The 17104-nt window shown below is 46.7% G+C and overlaps 5 non-coding genes across 5 annotated transcripts; all 5 read left to right on the top strand.

The window, feature by feature from the left end:
- Nucleotides 1–717: 717 nt before the first annotated feature.
- On the top strand, nt 718–857 carry LOC138678204 (U4 spliceosomal RNA). The gene has a single exon (XR_011321575.1). It is a non-coding gene; the product is annotated as a U4 spliceosomal RNA (small nuclear RNA).
- A 2436-nt stretch (nt 858–3293) lies between these two features.
- Nucleotides 3294–3433, top strand: LOC138678168 (U4 spliceosomal RNA). The gene has a single exon (XR_011321540.1). It is a non-coding gene; the product is annotated as a U4 spliceosomal RNA (small nuclear RNA).
- Nucleotides 3434–5866: 2433 nt separating this feature from the next.
- Nucleotides 5867–6006, top strand: LOC138677497 (U4 spliceosomal RNA). Its single transcript, XR_011320904.1, has one exon. It is a non-coding gene; the product is annotated as a U4 spliceosomal RNA (small nuclear RNA).
- A 2432-nt stretch (nt 6007–8438) lies between these two features.
- LOC138678117 (U4 spliceosomal RNA) lies at nt 8439–8578 on the top strand. Its single transcript, XR_011321493.1, has one exon. It is a non-coding gene; the product is annotated as a U4 spliceosomal RNA (small nuclear RNA).
- A 2441-nt stretch (nt 8579–11019) lies between these two features.
- Nucleotides 11020–11159, top strand: LOC138677485 (U4 spliceosomal RNA). The gene has a single exon (XR_011320893.1). It is a non-coding gene; the product is annotated as a U4 spliceosomal RNA (small nuclear RNA).
- The last annotated feature ends 5945 nt before the right edge of the window (nt 11160–17104 follow it).

The following is a 17104-nucleotide window of genomic DNA, read 5'->3' as shown; positions in this document are numbered from 1 at the left end:
ATCTTCCCCCACCATTGAATTTATTTTAAGTCCCATATGGCGCCCTCCACCGCCCCCAACTCATAATAAGTCCCTTATATCATCCTTCCCCACCCACCGGTTTATTATAAGTCCCTGTATGGCGTCCACCCAAATCCCCAAGTCATTATAAGTCCCTGATGGCGTCATAATCCCAAGTGAAACATTACCTCTTATCGGATGATCGCTGCATTGCTGGACACGTTTGTAATATATAAGTGCAGGTTCCCTTCCAGAAGGTATAGCGGGGAGCGGTGATAGTCTGTAACCAGAAAGGAAGAGCAGTCAGATGGCGGATAAAGTCATTGTGTCTGTGTGTCATTGTATGGCGGTATTCAGTCACTATTTGGTGTTATTATATGGCCACGGCATGACAGTAACGCTTCTCAGCTGCTCTTGCACCACCGGCAGGACGTCCCTGGTAATGCAGTCCTCTAATACATAAGTGCAGGTTCCCACAGTCTGTATAGTAGGAGGTGGTGACACTCTGTTACCAGGAAGAGCAGTCAGATGGGGGAGACCCTCTCCCCTCCCCCAGCCTGGGGTCTTTTCTTTCCTTACCGACTTATGGGGGAGGGGTGTATTAGCATATCCACTCCCAGAATCCTTTTCTTCCACACCCCCCATGACGTCATTGTCTCTCCACAATGTAGATAGAGCCCCAGATCCGGAGGCCGCAGCTCCTCATAGAAGGTCTCCAGCTTTGCGCAGTGGCAGTATCATAGCCCATGAGGTTTATCCGAGGTGTGATTATTGCTAGTTGAAAACTTTTCCCAATACCCCGCCATGATGGCTTGTAATATAGTCAGCATGGCAATTTTTGACAGTCTCCCAGGAGACTGAATAGATGGTAAAAATAGAAGAAAAAGTATGAATCCTGGTTATTGGGAATATTTATATGTAGGTGTATTGGAGCTGTATGTTATGGGTGAGAACTATATGTAACATTTTACTTCCTGAAGGTCAAAAGAAAACACAAAGAAATGTGGAGGATTAATATTGAGTGAGCTGCTTCCCTGGAGATTACTCCATATAGTCATATTATACTATTTTTAATATTATGTAGTCACTGTTTGACATTACTATATTTTCAAGATTTCATGGTGCACAAAAACTATGGGCGTTATTTTATGTTCATAGTGTTAGGGCTCATCAGCATTATTTTGCTTTTCCATGGTGGTATTCTTCTGTGTAGTGTAATTCCCACTAGGTACTAGAAATCCCGTTTATGAAAAAATGCTCTTATGTATTTTTAAATCTTTTTTTCTAATAAAATTGTGGTATTTTATGGCTTAGTACTTCTTTGTTCTATTATTTGATGGTAATTATAAGGATGGAATAAGGTGCGTTCGCAGCCCGGGGTCCACCGTGCATAGATGGAACCTGCTGCTGAGTAATGGCGGACTATATGGCGGTATAATGTGGATTCACACACGGGTTAGCTTCACCCGGTATTAAGGAAGCGAACCCTGTTGCATCACAGGGCCGCAGTACGGCACAAAGAGCGCAAGCAAAGAGTCACAGATCTCTGTCCCAAGACTCAGGGAAAGAGATCCTCTAGATCTCTTGCGCTCGACATCGCTACTGGGGTGTCAGAGATTAATAGAACTAATAATTTTCTGCACAAGAGTGCGTGTAGTGCCGCTCTGGTGGACGCCACTTACCACCCGGACTTGGGCCAGGAAAGCGCATGGTGCCACACTGGTGGTCACTGCAATCAGACGATGTATCGTGTGCTAGCTGTGCAGGATAGCACTGTCAGGCGCTAGGTAGCTTCCACCATTCGCGAACAGTCAACAACACTAGGGATGGGAGTGAATCGGAGCTTTCATCCATGGAGAGAGACACGACCATGCAAACCTTTTATAGCGGAAGCTCTCCAGGACCTTCCTAGTGGTCTAATAGGAGCTGCTACGGGACCTGAGCATGTGACCCCCGACCTCCAATGAGAGGTCGTCCCTTGGGCATGCTCAGAAGAAGAAAAGCAGGAGTTAGTCCCAGGGGCGCCAGCTCACCGCTGATCAGTACTGGTTACAATAGTTGAGCCTGGAAGGACAGCAGTAACCAGCTGCACAGTATCAGCTTTAACCAGACGCTGGGACCGACGTCTCTGCTGAGCAGTCTCCACTGCGGCTGGAGGAGAATGGGAAATCGCAGCGGAGATGGTCCGAGATTCCCACTATGCAGTGTCAGGAACTCAACACCTAACACATAATATGCTGGAATTCAGTCAGTGCCTAGTGTTACTATGTTTTCATGGTTTGGCGGTATTTAGATATTATATGTTCATGGTACGGTGGTATTTAATCACTAGTTTTATTTATTTTCATTATAAGTCCCTGATATACCGCAATACTTCATCATCCACCAATTAATTAAAAGTCCCTTATGACATCCGCCACCACCCCCAATTCATCATAAGCCCCTGATAACAGCCTCCCTGAACCCCAAGTCACTACAGGTCCCTGTATCGTGTTCTCCTCTATCCCTACTTCACAACATGTCCTTGGTAACGCTCTCCCCACCCCCAATTCATTATGAGTCCCTGTTAGTATCTTCCCCCACCATTGAATTTATTTTAAGTCCCATATGGCGCCCTCCACCGCCCCCAACTCATAATAAGTCCCTTATATCATCCTTCCCCACCCACCGGTTTATTATAAGTCCCTGTATGGCGTCCACCCAAATCCCCAAGTCATTATAAGTCCCTGATGGCGTCATAATCCCAACTGAAACATTATCTCTTATCGGATGATCGCTGCATTGCTGGACACGTTTGTAATATATAAGTGAAGGTTCCCTTCCAGAAGGTATAGCGGGGAGCGGTGATAGTCTGTAACCAGAAAGGAAGAGCAGTCAGATGGCGGATAAAGTCATTGTGTCTGTGTGTCATTGTATGGCGGTATTCAGTCACTATTTGGTGTTATTATATGGCCCGGCATGACAGTAATGCTTCTCAGCTGCTCTTGCGCCACCAGCAGGACGTCCCTGGTAATGCAGTCCTCTAATACATAAGTACAGGTTCCCACAGTCTGTATAGTAGGAGGTGGTGACACTCTGTTACCAGGAAGGAAGAGCAGTCAGATGGGGGAGACCCTCTCCCCTCCCCCAGCCTGGGGGCTTTTCTTTCCTTACCGACTTATGGGGGAGGGATGTATTAGCATATCCACTCCCAGAATCCTTTGCTTTCACACACCCCCCATGACGTCATTGTCTCTCCACAATGTAGATAGAGCCCCAGATCCGGAGGCCGCAGCTCCTCATAGACGATCTCCAGCTTTGCGCAGTGGCAGTATCATAGCCCATGAGGTTTATCTGAGGCGTGATTATTGCTAGTTGAAAACTTTTCCCAATACCCCGCCATGATGACTTGAAATATAGTCAGCATGGCAATTTTTGACAGTCTCCCAGGAGACTGAATAGATGGTAAAAATAGAAGAAAAAGTATGAATCCTGGTTATTGGGAATATTTATATGTAGGTGTATTGGAGCTGTATGTTATGGGTGAGAACTATATGTAACATTTTACTTCCTGAAGGTCAAAAGAAAACACAAAGAAATGTGGAGGATTAATATTGAGTGAGCTGCTTCCCTGGAGATTACTCCATATAGTCATATTATACTATTTTTAATATTATGTAGTCACTGTTTGACATTACTATATTTTCAAGATTTCATGGTGCATAAAAACTATTTGGCGTTATTATAGGTTCATAGTGTTAGGGCTCATCAGCATTATTTTGCTTTTCCATGGTGGTATTCTTCTGTGTAGTGTAATTCCCACTAGGTACTAGAAATCCCGTTTATGAAAACATGCTCTTATGTATTTTTAAATCTTTTTTTCTAATAAAATTGTGGTATTTTATGGCTTAGTACTTCTTTGTTCTATTATTTGATGGTAATTAGAAGGATGGAATAAGGTGCGTTCGCAGCCCGGGGTCCACCGTGCATAGATGGAACCTGCTGCTGAGTAATGGCGTACTATATGGCGGTATAATGTGGATTCACACACGGGTTAGCTTCACCCGGTATTATGGAAGCGAACCCTGTTGCATCACAGGGCCACGGTACCGCACAAAGAGCGCAAGCAAAGAGTCACAGATCTCTGTCCCAAGACTCAGGGAAAGATCCTCTAGATCTCTTGCGCTCGACATCACTACTGGGGTGTCAGAGATTAATAGAACTAATAATTTTCTGCACAAGAGTGCGTGCAGTGCCGCTCTGGTGGACGCCACTTACCACCCGGACTTGGGCCAGGAAAGCGCATGGTGCCACACTGGTGGTCACTGCAATCAGACGCTGTATCATGTGCTAGCTGTGCAGGATAGCACTGTCAGGCGCTAGGTAGCTTCCACCCTTCGCGAACAGTCAACAACACTAGGGATGGGAGTGAATCGGAGCTTTCATCCATGGAGAGAGACACGACCATGCAAACCTTTTATAGCGGAAGCTCTCCAGGACCTTCCTAGTGGTCTAATAGGAGCTGCTACGGGACCTGAGCATGTGACCCCCGACCTCCAATGAGAGGTCGTCCCTTGGGCATGCTCAGAAGAAGAAAAGCAGGAGTTAGTCCCAGGGGCGCCAGCTCGCCGCTGATCAGTACTGGTTACAATAGTTGAGCCTGGAAGGACAGCAGTAACCAGCTGCACAGTATCAGCTTTAACCAGACGCTGGGACCGACGTCTCTGCTGAGCAGTCTCCACTGCGGCTGGAGGAGAATGGGAAATCGCAGCGGAGATGGTCCGAGATTCCCACTATGCAGTGTCAGGAACTCAACACCTAACACATAATATGCTGGAATTCAGTCAGTGCCTAGTGTTACTATGTTTTCATGGTTTGGCGGTATTTAGATATTATATGTTCATGGTACGGTGGTATTTAATCACTAGTTTTATTTATTTTCATTATAAGTCCCTGATATACCGCAATACTTCATCATCCACCAATTAATTAAAAGTCCCTTATGACATCCGCCACCACCCCCAATTCATCATAAGCCCCTGATAACAGCCTCCCTGAACCCCAAGTCACTACAGGTCCCTGTATCGTGTTCTCCTCTATCCCTACTTCACAACATGTCCTTGGTAACGCTCTCCCCACCCCCAATTCATTATGAGTCCCTGTTAGTATCTTCCCCCACCATTGAATTTATTTTAAGTCCCATATGGCGCCCTCCACAGCCCCCAACTCATAATAAGTCCCTTATATCATCCTTCCCCACCCACCAGTTTATTATAAGTCCCTGTACGGCGTCCACCCAAATCCCCAAGTCATTATAAGTCCCTGATGGCGTCATAATCCCAAGTGAAACATTACCTCTTATCGGATGATCGCTGCATTGCTGGACACGTTTGTAATATATAAGTGCAGGTTCCCTTCCAGAAGGTATAGCGGGGAGCGGTGATAGTCTGTAACCAGAAAGGAAGAGCAGTCAGATGGCGGATAAAGTCATTGTGTCTGTGTGTCATTGTATGGCGGTATTCAGTCACTATTTGGTGTTATTATATGGCCCGGCATGACAGTAATGCTTCTCAGCTGCTCTTGTGCCACCGGCAGGACGTCCCTGGTAATGCAGTCCTCTAATACATAAGTGCAGGTTCCCACAGTCTGTATAGTAGGAGGTGGTGACACTCTGTTACCAGGAAGGAAGAGCAGTCAGATGGGGGAGACCCTCTCCCCTCCCCCAGCCTGGGGTCTTTTCTTTCCTTACCGACTTATGGGGGAGGGGTGTATTAGCATATCCACTCCCAGAATCCTTTTCTTCCACACCCCCCATGACGTCATTGTCTCTCCACAATGTAGATAGAGCCCCAGATCCGGAGGCCGCAGCTCCTCATAGAAGGTCTCCAGCTTTGCGCAGTGGCAGTATCATAGCCCATGAGGTTTATCCGAGGCGTGATTATTGCTAGTTGAAAACTTTTCCCAATACCCCGCCATGATGGCTTGTAATATAGTCAGCATGGCAATTTTTGACAGTCTCCCAGGAGACTGAATAGGTGGTGAAAATAGAATAAGTATGAATCCTGGTTATTGGGAATATTTATATGTAGGTGTATTGGAGCTGTATGTTATGGGTGAGAACTATATGTAACATTTTACTTCCTGAAGGTCAAAAGAAAACACAAAGAAATGTGGAGGATTAATATTGAGTGAGCTGCTTCCCTGGAGATTACTCCATAATAGTCATATTATACTATTTTTAATATTATGTAGTCACTGTTTGACATTACTATATTTTCAAGATTTCATGGTGCACAAAAACTATGGGCGTTATTTTATGTTCATAGTGTTAGGGCTCATCAGCATTATTTTGCTTTTCCATGGTGGTATTCTTCTGTGTAGTGTAATTCCCACTAGGTACTAGAAATCCCGTTTATGAAAAAATGCTCTTATGTATTTTTAAATCTTTTTTTCTAATAAAATTGTGGTATTTTATGGCTTAGTACTTCTTTGTTCTATTATTTGATGGTAATTATAAGGATGGAATAAGGTGCGTTCGCAGCCCGGGGTCCACCGTGCATAGATGGAACCTGCTGCTGAGTAATGGCGGACTATATGGCGGTATAATGTGGATTCACACACGGGTTAGCTTCACCCGGTATTAAGGAAGCGAACCCTGTTGCATCACAGGGCCGCAGTACGGCACAAAGAGCGCAAGCAAAGAGTCACAGATCTCTGTCCCAAGACTCAGGGAAAGAGATCCTCTAGATCTCTTGCGCTCGACATCGCTACTGGGGTGTCAGAGATTAATAGAACTAATAATTTTCTGCACAAGAGTGCGTGTAGTGCCGCTCTGGTGGACGCCACTTACCACCCGGACTTGGGCCAGGAAAGCGCATGGTGCCACACTGGTGGTCACTGCAATCAGATGATGTATCGTGTGCTAGCTGTGCAGGATAGCACTGTCAGGCGCTAGGTAGCTTCCACCATTCGCGAACAGTCAACAACACTAGGGATGGGAGTGAATCGGAGCTTTCATCCATGGAGAGAGACACGACCATGCAAACCTTTTATAGCGGAAGCTCTCCAGGACCTCCCTAGTGGTCTAATAGGAGCTGCTACGGGACCTGAGCATGTGACCCCCGACCTCCAATGAGAGGTCGTCCCTTGGGCATGCTCAGAAGAAGAAAAGCAGGAGTTAGTCCCAGGGGCGCCAGCTCGCCGCTGATCAGTACTGGTTACAATAGTTGAGCCTGGAAGGACAGCAGTAACCAGCTGCACAGTATCAGCTTTAACCAGACGCTGGGACCGACGTCTCTGCTGAGCAGTCTCCACTGCGGCTGGAGGAGAATGGGAAATCGCAGCGGAGATGGTCCGAGATTCCCACTATGCAGTGTCAGGAACTCAACACCTAACACATAATATGCTGGAATTCAGTCAGTGCCTAGTGTTACTATGTTTTCATGGTTTGGCGGTATTTAGATATTATATGTTCATGGTACGGTGGTATTTAATCACTAGTTTTATTTATTTTCATTATAAGTCCCTGATATACCGCAATACTTCATCATCCACCAATTAATTAAAAGTCCCTTATGACATCCGCCACCACCCCCAATTCATCATAAGCCCCTGATAACAGCCTCCCTGAACCCCAAGTCACTACAGGTCCCTGTATCGTGTTCTCCTCTATCCCTACTTCACAACATGTCCTTGGTAACGCTCTCCCCACCCCCAATTCATTATGAGTCCCTGTTAGTATCTTCCCCCACCATTGAATTTATTTTAAGTCCCATATGGCGCCCTCCACCGCCCCCAACTCATAATAAGTCCCTTATATCATCCTTCCCCACCCACCGGTTTATTATAAGTCCCTGTATGGCGTCCACCCAAATCCCCAAGTCATTATAAGTCCCTGATGGCGTCATAATCCCAACTGAAACATTACCTCTTATCGGATGATCGCTGCATTGCTGGACACGTTTGTAATATATAAGTGAAGGTTCCCTTCCAGAAGGTATAGCGGGGAGCGGTGATAGTCTGTAACCAGAAAGGAAGAGCAGTCAGATGGCGGATAAAGTCATTGTGTCTGTGTGTCATTGTATGGCGGTATTCAGTCACTATTTGGTGTTATTATATGGCCCGGCATGACAGTAACGCTTCTCAGCTGCTCTTGCGCCACCGGCAGGACGTCCCTGGTAATGCAGTCCTCTAATACATAAGTGCAGGTTCCCACAGTCTGTATAGTAGGAGGTGGTGACACTCTGTTACCAGGAAGGAAGAGCAGTCAGATGGGGGAGACCCTCTCCTCTCCCCCAGCCTGGGGTCTTTTCTTTCCTTACCGACTTATGGGGGAGGGGTGTATTAGCATATCCACTCCCAGAATCCTTTTCTTCCACACCCCCCATGACGTCATTGTCTCTCCACAATGTAGATAGAGCCCCAGATCCGGAGGCCGCAGCTCCTCATAGACGATCTCCAGCTTTGCGCAGTGGCAGTATCATAGCCCATGAGGTATAACCGAGGCGTGATTATTGCTAGTTGAAAACTTTTCCCAATACCCCGCCATGATGACTTGAAATATAGTCAGCATGGCAATTTTTGACAGTCTCCCAGGAGACTGAATAGATGGTAAAAATAGAAGAAAAAGTATGAATCCTGGTTATTGGGAATATTTATATGTAGGTGTATTGGAGCTGTATGTTATGGGTGAGAACTATATGTAACATTTTACTTCCTGAAGGTCAAAAGAAAACACAAAGAAATGTGGAGGATTAATATTGAGTGAGCTGCTTCCCTGGAGATTACTCCATAATAGTCATATTATACTATTTTTAATATTATGTAGTCACTGTTTGACATTACTATATTTTCAAGATTTCATGGTGCATAAAAACTATTTGGCGTTATTATAGGTTCATAGTGTTAGGGCTCATCAGCATTATTTTGCTTTTCCATGGTGGTATTCTTCTGTGTAGTGTAATTCCCACTAGGTACTAGAAATCCGTTTATGAAAAAATGCTCTTATGTATTTTTAAATCTTTTTTTCTAATAAAATTGTGGTATTTTATGACTTAGTACTTCTTTGTTCTATTATTTGATGGTAATTAGAAGGATGGAATAAGGTGCGTTCGCAACCCGGGGTCCACCGTGCATAGATGGAACCTGCTGCTGAGTAATGGCGGACTATATGGCGGTATAATGTGGATTCACACACGGGTTAGCTTCACCCGGTATTAAGGAAGCGAACCCTGTTGCATCACAGGGCCGCAGTACGGCACAAAGAGCGCAAGCAAAGAGTCACAGATCTCTGTCCCAAGACTCAGGGAAAGAGATCCTCTAGATCTCTTGCGCTCGACATTGCTACTGGGGTGTCAGAGATTAATAGAACTAATAATTTTCTGCACAAGAGTGCGTGTAGTGCCGCTCTGGTGGACGCCACTTACCACCCGGACTTGGGCCAGGAAAGCGCATGGTGCCACACTGGTGGTCACTGCAATCAGATGATGTATCGTGTGCTAGCTGTGCAAGATAGCACTGTCAGGCGCTAGGTAGCTTCCACCATTCGCGAACAGTCAACAACACTAGGGATGGGAGTGAATCGGAGCTTTCATCCATGGAGAGAGACACGACCTATCAAACCTTTTATAGCGGAAGCTCTCCAGGACCTTCCTAGTGGTCTAATAGGAGCTGCTACGGGACCTGAGCATGTGACCCCCGACCTCCAATGAGAGGTCGTCCCTTGGGCATGCTCAGAAGAAGAAAAGCAGGAGTTAGTCCCAGGGGCGCCAGTTCGCCGCTGATCAGTACTGGTTACAATAGTTGAGCCTGGAAGGACAGCAGTAACCAGCTGCACAGTATCAGCTTTAACCAGACGCTGGGACCGACGTCTCTGCTGAGCAGTCTCCACTGCGGCTGGAGGAGAATGGGAAATCGCAGCGGAGATGGTCCGAGATTCCCCCTGTGCAGTGTCGGGAACTCAACGCCTAACACATAGTATGCTGGAATTCAGTCAGTGCCTAGTGTTACTATGTTTTCATGGTTTGGCGGTATTTAGATATTATATGTTCATGGTACGGTGGTATTTAATCACTAGTTTTATTTATTTTCATTATAAGTCCCTGATATACCGCAATACTTCATCATCCACCAATTAATTAAAAGTCCCTTATGACATCCGCCACCACCCCCAATTCATCATAAGTCTCTGATAACAGCCTCCCTGAACCCCAAGTCACTACAAGTCCCTGTATCGTGTTCTCCTCTATCCCTACTTCACAACATGTCCTTGGTAACGCTCTCCCCCACCCCCAATTCATTATGAGTCCCTGTTAGTATCTTCCCCCACCATTGAATTTATTTTAAGTCCCATATGGCGCCCTCCACAGCCCCCAACTCATAATAAGTCCCTTATATCATCCTTCCCCACCCACCAGTTTATTATAAGTCCCTGTACGGCGTCCACCCAAATCCCCAAGTCATTATATGTCCCTGATGGCGTCATAATCCCAACTGAAACATTACCTCTTATCGGATGATCGCTGCATTGCTGGACACGTTTGTAATATATAAGTGCAGGTTCCCTTCCAGAAGGTATAGCGGGGAGCGGTGATAGTCTGTAACCAGAAAGGAAGAGCAGTCAGATGGCGGATAAAGTCATTGTGTCTGTGTGTCATTGTATGGCGGTATTCAGTCACTATTTGGTGTTATTATATGGTCACGGCATGACAGTAACGCTTCTCAGCTGCTCTTGCGCCACCGGCAGGACGTCCCTGGTAATGCAGTCCTCTAATACATAAGTGCAGGTTCCCACAGTCTGTATAGTAGGAGGTGGTGACACTCTGTTACCAGGAAGGAAGAGCAGTCAGATGAGGGAGACCCGCTCCCCTCCCCCAGCCTGGGGTCTTTTCTTTCCTTACCGACTTATGGGGGAGGGGGTGTATTAGCATATCCACTCCCAGAATCCTTTGCTTCCACAACCTTCCCAATGATGTCGTTGTCTCTCCACAATGTAGACAGAGCCCCAGATCCGGAGGCCGCAGCTCCTCATAGAGGGTCTCCAGCTTTGCGCAGTGGCAGTATCATAGCCCATGAGGTTTATCCGAGGCGTGATTATTGCTAGTTGAAAACTTTTCCCAATACCCCGCCATGATGGCTTGTAATATAGTCAGCATGGCAATTTTTGACAGTCTCCCAGGAGACTGAATAGGTGGTGAAAGTAGATCTAAACCGTCTGTGTGCTACTGAATATTAGTTTTCTCAGATTCTCTAGAAATAAGAATCTTTTTGGTTTGTTTCTGTACTGAGGAGATTTTGTTCTCTGCAGGAAGAGTTGTTCCTTTTCTGTGACGCCGATTATTTTACTGCATTGTGAACTAAGAAATTCTCAGTTTCGGGTAAATATTCTGCTCCTGAAATTGTTCTCTGGGTTTTGTGCTCTCGGCCTTTAGGTTCCGTTAATAACATAATATCTTTGCTCTGTTCCTCCGTGCAGTAATGGTGAGATCGCACTCATAAAGGGGTTTTCCTACTTACATAAAGCTTGTTTCAGTCGCCATATTCTGAGCTACAACTATTTTCTATTTTTCAGGAGATGTGCGAGGACTGTGTGCGTCTATATTCCTGTGCATTTATTATGTCTCCCCCCCCTTTCTCCTTTCCCCATTTAGGTAAAAAATCCTAAATAAAAACTAGTTTAACAAAGAAGGCCCCCGCTGTGCGCCCAAGGACGCTGCTGAACTGTGCGGTTTTGGTCCTTTTTTTTTCTCTGTTCTTTTCTATGTGGAGCCTAAAACATTGCATGTAAAAACCGCAGAGACTTTTTTAAATGCAGAATCAAAGTTTTTCTGTTCTATAAAAAAAAAAACACATGAAAACGCGACTTCACATCTGCAACAAAAACGAATCAAATAAGGGGGATAAGATTGTTATTGTGGAGTTTGGTGCGGATCCTACAGAAAACACAGGATTTCTGCAACGTGTGAACACGGCCGTACAGACACAGAAAAGACAGATGTCATAGAAGGAGGCTACATAAAGATGAGAAAGTTCTGCGGCTCCGACTGTGAATGAAGGAACAAAAAATAATCACAGGTCCCAACTAGAGACGAGCAGGACCCAGAGATGATGCCGCTCCAGCTCTGGGGGATCAAAATGACCCTCAGGGTCAGTCGTAGGGTCACCTCAGTAGTTACAATGTGGAGTCTTAGGTCACTTAGAGAGGGAACATAACCTCTGTGACTGACCCCGGCAGGTGCAATGTGGCGCTCATCCTGTTGGCTTCAGTGAGCATGAATGTAATATAATGTCTTCATATACGGAGTCAGTGGAAGCTCCCGACATACTTCCCAGGTACAAGAAGTCATGTATCTATACAGGAGAAGGTGTCTGACATAGGGTATACGTGAGTTCCGTGACCTGGAAAAATTACCCCAATCCCCTTAAACAGACCTCTTAACAATCTAAAGAATAAACTTCTAACGTACTCAAAACAGCAGACGGAGACATATGTTGGATTTAATTGGCCACAGCAGCCATTTTATTAAATAAAAGATAACAGAACTTTTATGACAACCCAGAATAGGAGGGGCGGTCCTCGAAGCCCCAAAGTTATAAAAAACTCAGTATCCCAAAAACTCCACAATGTTCAGCCCAGGATGAGTCTTACCCCCAGCCGTAAAGCACCAGCTCAGGGATAGATAACAACCAATCCTGGTCCACCGAACCCACCCCCATGCCAGGGGTCCATAAATCCACCTCACGCGGAATAACCGTACCGCGCCTTGTTAAATTCTCTCATGGGGTGTCCAGGACCTCTCAAGATCCCCACCCCATTGAACCACGATTTACCATTTCCACCGACTTCGAGGACCTCCACCCCCGCCACGAACACGAATGGCCTGACACCTTAGCCATTCATGTCCCTCCACACCTTCAAGCTTAATTCAATGCCACTACGGATAGCCAAACACCACATATCATTTCCCACCGCGTTCAGGTGCACGCCATCAGCTCTCCAGTAAGCTCCTTGACCCGATTCCAAGTCCACATGTCTCACGGCCAACGCGCCATTCCTCACCATAAACCGAGATATGGCCCTGTTTATTTTAATCCGGGCCCTGTTCACCCCCTCGTGTGATCTAGCACCTCTCCATCTTTTACGGGGAATGATGTCAGACCACACCAACAACACTTTTGGAAACATGACCCAGAACCTCAGGATATCGAATTTAATATCCTTAATCAGCTCCCTACAAGACCGTTTAGCCAAATCATTCCCCCCTAAATGTATCACCACGATCTCTGGCACTCTATCCAGTCTAACAAAACGATGAAATTCAGGTAACCATTCCTTCCACACCATCCCCCTTTTACCGATCCATCGTAAAGTCACTGTCTCTCGAGAAAGACCCAACTGACGACCGTCCGGACGAACCGCAGCACGCAACGCAGCCCATACAACATACGAATGCCCCATGATCCAGACGAGCATCGGATCAGGCCCTGCAACACAGAAAGAAAGGCAACAAACAATTAACTTAACACAGCTTCTAACTCACAATAGGTTTGGGCGAACATACGACTGGAATCTTGAAGATTCCCACCTCCCAATTCTCCGAACCACATCCTCACCAAGGCCCCACCTAGCGGCCTCAGTCGCTGCCCCGATCCTGAAGGAGTGACCACTATATTGTGTTGCAGGTAAGCCCGCTGCCGCCAAACATTTCCTAAAAACAGAAATAAACTGAAAACGGGACAAGAAAGACCCATTTTTGTGCACCAGGAATGGCTCGTCTAACACCCCGCCCTTTGCCATGTACTTCTTCACGGATGCCACCGGGCACACCGGGGATCCTTCAACATTGAACAACACCACTTTGCACCCTTTCCCATACACGTCCGTTTTTGAAGCCTTAATAAACACTACCACCTTATTCCCTTCGACATCCACGTTTTCTCTTAACAAAATACCTTTTTTACTAACGGACGGGCTAACCAACTCACCTAACCGAAATGCCCCAAAGAAGGCCAAAGAAAAGGCTGCACGGAACAGAACCACTTCCCATTCGGAAAAACACACCTCTTGCAACTTCCGCTCAATGGCTGAGAGCACCTCATAAGATACGGGTCGGCGACCGTCCGAAGCCTTCCAGCCTTTCTTCCAACCCCGAACAACTTGCCGAACCAAGAAGGATTTCGTTATATCCTTATCCCCCCTCCATTTAAGGTTGAAGGCTAGCCCCGCCAGAAACTTATTCAAACGTGTCACAGACCAACCTGCCTCCCAATGATGACCTAAGAACAACAACAAACCATACTCCTCCTCCATATCCTGGTCCATACTTGACATCCAGGATTCCCACAAGCTCCAAGCCTGATTATAATGAGACCAAGATGAATCCGCGAGCGATTTGGTAAATAACTCTGTTACGGCCCTCGCGGCAGGTTCCACAACTCCACTGGACAATCCCGGCCCGCGCTCTCCACCTGTGGTGCCAAATCCCGGAAAAGCTGCCACTGAAATTGAGAAAGAGCAACAACTATTGGATCAGGCGCTGACAAGCTAACTTCAGATACAATCCATAAGTTAAACTTAAAACCCAGGAAAACCAAGTGCTGCAAGACCTTCACTACTGCAGGCGTAGCCGCTGACAACGAGTTTACCGCCGTCACCGTTCCAACATGCTCACAATGAAAAGAAATCTTCAAATTCCTCAATTTGTCACCCCACAGGGCCAACGCAACTACCCTGGGGAACAAATGCAACAGTAGCGGTTGTTTGTTAACCCCTCCTCCTTCCATTCTTCTGGCCAAGCCGCTGCTGACCAGCTACCATGAAAGAAAAGACCAAAGCCACTCATTTCAACGACATGCATCAAAATGCCCAAGGAGGTAGCATCTGCCACCGGCTGAATCCACAGAGATCTGCCATTGTACTCGTCAAGAAAATCCGCCCACATCTTCAAATCGTCCCGAAACTCTTTCTTTATACTGATGAAATGCAAAGGGGACTTTACCCCTACTGTTGCCAAGGATAGGCGGCGGCAGAACGCTCGACCCATCGGCATGATCCTACATGCAAAGTTCAATTTCCCTAACAACGATTGCAAACTGCGCAAATTTATCTTCTTCAAACCAATCGTATTAACCACATCTTGGCGCAACGCGGTAACCTTGTCTGCAGGTAGCCTACATTCCATTGCTACCGTGTCGATTTCAATGCCTAGGAAGCTCAACACTGTCACCGGACCAACTGTTTTATCCTCCGCCAAAGGCACCCCGAAGTTTTTTGTCACACTCTCCATTGTATGCAACAAAATCGAACAATCTGCTGATTCCGCTGGCCCTATAAACAGAAAGTCATCCAGATAGTGCGAACATGAGCGTATCCCAGACACATCTTTCACCACCCATTCTAGGAACGTGCTGAAGGCCTCAAAGTAAGCACATGAAATCGAGCAACCCATGGGAAGACAACGATCAACAAAGAAGCCGCCATCCCAAAAACAACCCAATAAATGCAAACTGTCGGGATGAACTGGCAACAAACGAAAGGCCGCTTCGATGTCGGTTTTCGCCAACTTAGCCCCCTTTCCACATGCTCGAACCCACTCCATCGCTGAATTGAATGATAAGTACGACACCGAACTCAACTCGGGATCAATACCATCATTAACCGAAGATCCCTTCGGAAACGACAGGTGATGGATTAACCTAAATTTATTAGGTTCTTTCTTAGGGACCACGCTAAGAGGTGACACCCTCAGATTTGCAATCGGAGGGGCGACAAACGGGCATGCCATTCTTCCCAGAGCAACTTCCTTATTCAACTTCTCCGACACGACCTCCGGGAATTGTAACGCCGATTTCAAATTTTTTCTTTTTAAACTAACATCCTGCTCAACATAAGGGATTTTGAAACCCTCCTTAAAACCGTCACGCAATAAAACTGCAGCTGACCTATCAGGGTATCTACTTAGAAAGGCCTCCATCACGACCCACTGCACCGGAGTCACCCCTTTTGTCAGCTGAATCTCCGACTTTTTGCCTGTTACCCCTGAAACATTTTGAAGCGCTATGCACCCCCCCGCAGGTTGAACACTCGTGCCTATATTTACACTTGCTCCCGAATCTGCATACGCCATCATTGAAGGCGAAACACAGTCCCTTCTGCAAAGCCGCCGAGTGTCCTGACTGCCCTGAACTCCCGGCGCCCCCGTGAAAAGGCTGGCTGGTCTGACCTAAACGGGACGGGACCATAACTCTCATCCACAACGCTATGTCTTTGTGATCCCACCTGATACTTGGCCTAAAAGCCTTACGCTGACGAAACTGCTCGTCATAACGTAACCAACCCTGTCCCCCATAGGTCCTGTAAGCCTCCCCTATGGCATCTAAGTAACAAAATAATGCCGAGCAATTTTCCGGGGCCTTCTCCCCGATTACGCTAGCCATAATAGCGAAAGCTTGCAGCCAATTTGAAAATGATCTGGGAATCAGCCTATATCTCCGTTTCTCCTCATCTTCTTTTTTAGAGTCCTCCCTTCTAGGTCTATTCAAATTAAATCTCTCAAGGGGTAAAAGAGAAAATATTTCTATGTACTCCCCTTTCCAGATTTTTTCCCTAACCTCCTGTTTTAAATGTGCCCCTAACGGGCCCTCGAAGCAGACATAGACCTCCCCCCTAGCCGCAACGTCTAGTTGCGGTACATCCTCCTTTTCCTTATCCTGCAAAGCTCCCTCACCTGGTGCATCAATTCCTGACCCAGGCCCTGGTGCTGTTCCGTCCTTCTCCCTTGATGAGCTCCCCGTGTCTGAGGCAGGACCCGCACTGCTGGATGTACCCGTAACTTCAGACAACTGTCTAGACCCCTCAAACGACCCCGTATTTCCCAACCAAGCAGCTGACGGCAAAGACCCCCTGCTAAGACCGGACCCCCACAAGCCCGCTAGCTCCCCTAAACCTCTAAGGATTAAACCCATACCCCCGCTAGCAACTCCCGAAGTAATGTCACTATTCCTAGCTTCAGGGGAAACTATGCCTGGCAAATTAAAGATAGGGAAAATGTTCTCACCTAGCTGCCTGGGTGCTGTGAGCCCAGCAGCCGAAGATCCAGCTCCCAGCCGAAGGTGTCCTGCATCCCGA

This window comes from Ranitomeya imitator, chromosome 4 (assembly GCF_032444005.1).
Source record: "Ranitomeya imitator isolate aRanImi1 chromosome 4, aRanImi1.pri, whole genome shotgun sequence".
NCBI lineage: Eukaryota > Metazoa > Chordata > Amphibia > Anura > Dendrobatidae > Ranitomeya > Ranitomeya imitator.
The sequence above is the reverse complement of the archived record's forward strand: the minus strand, read 5'-3'. Positions and strand labels throughout refer to the sequence as shown.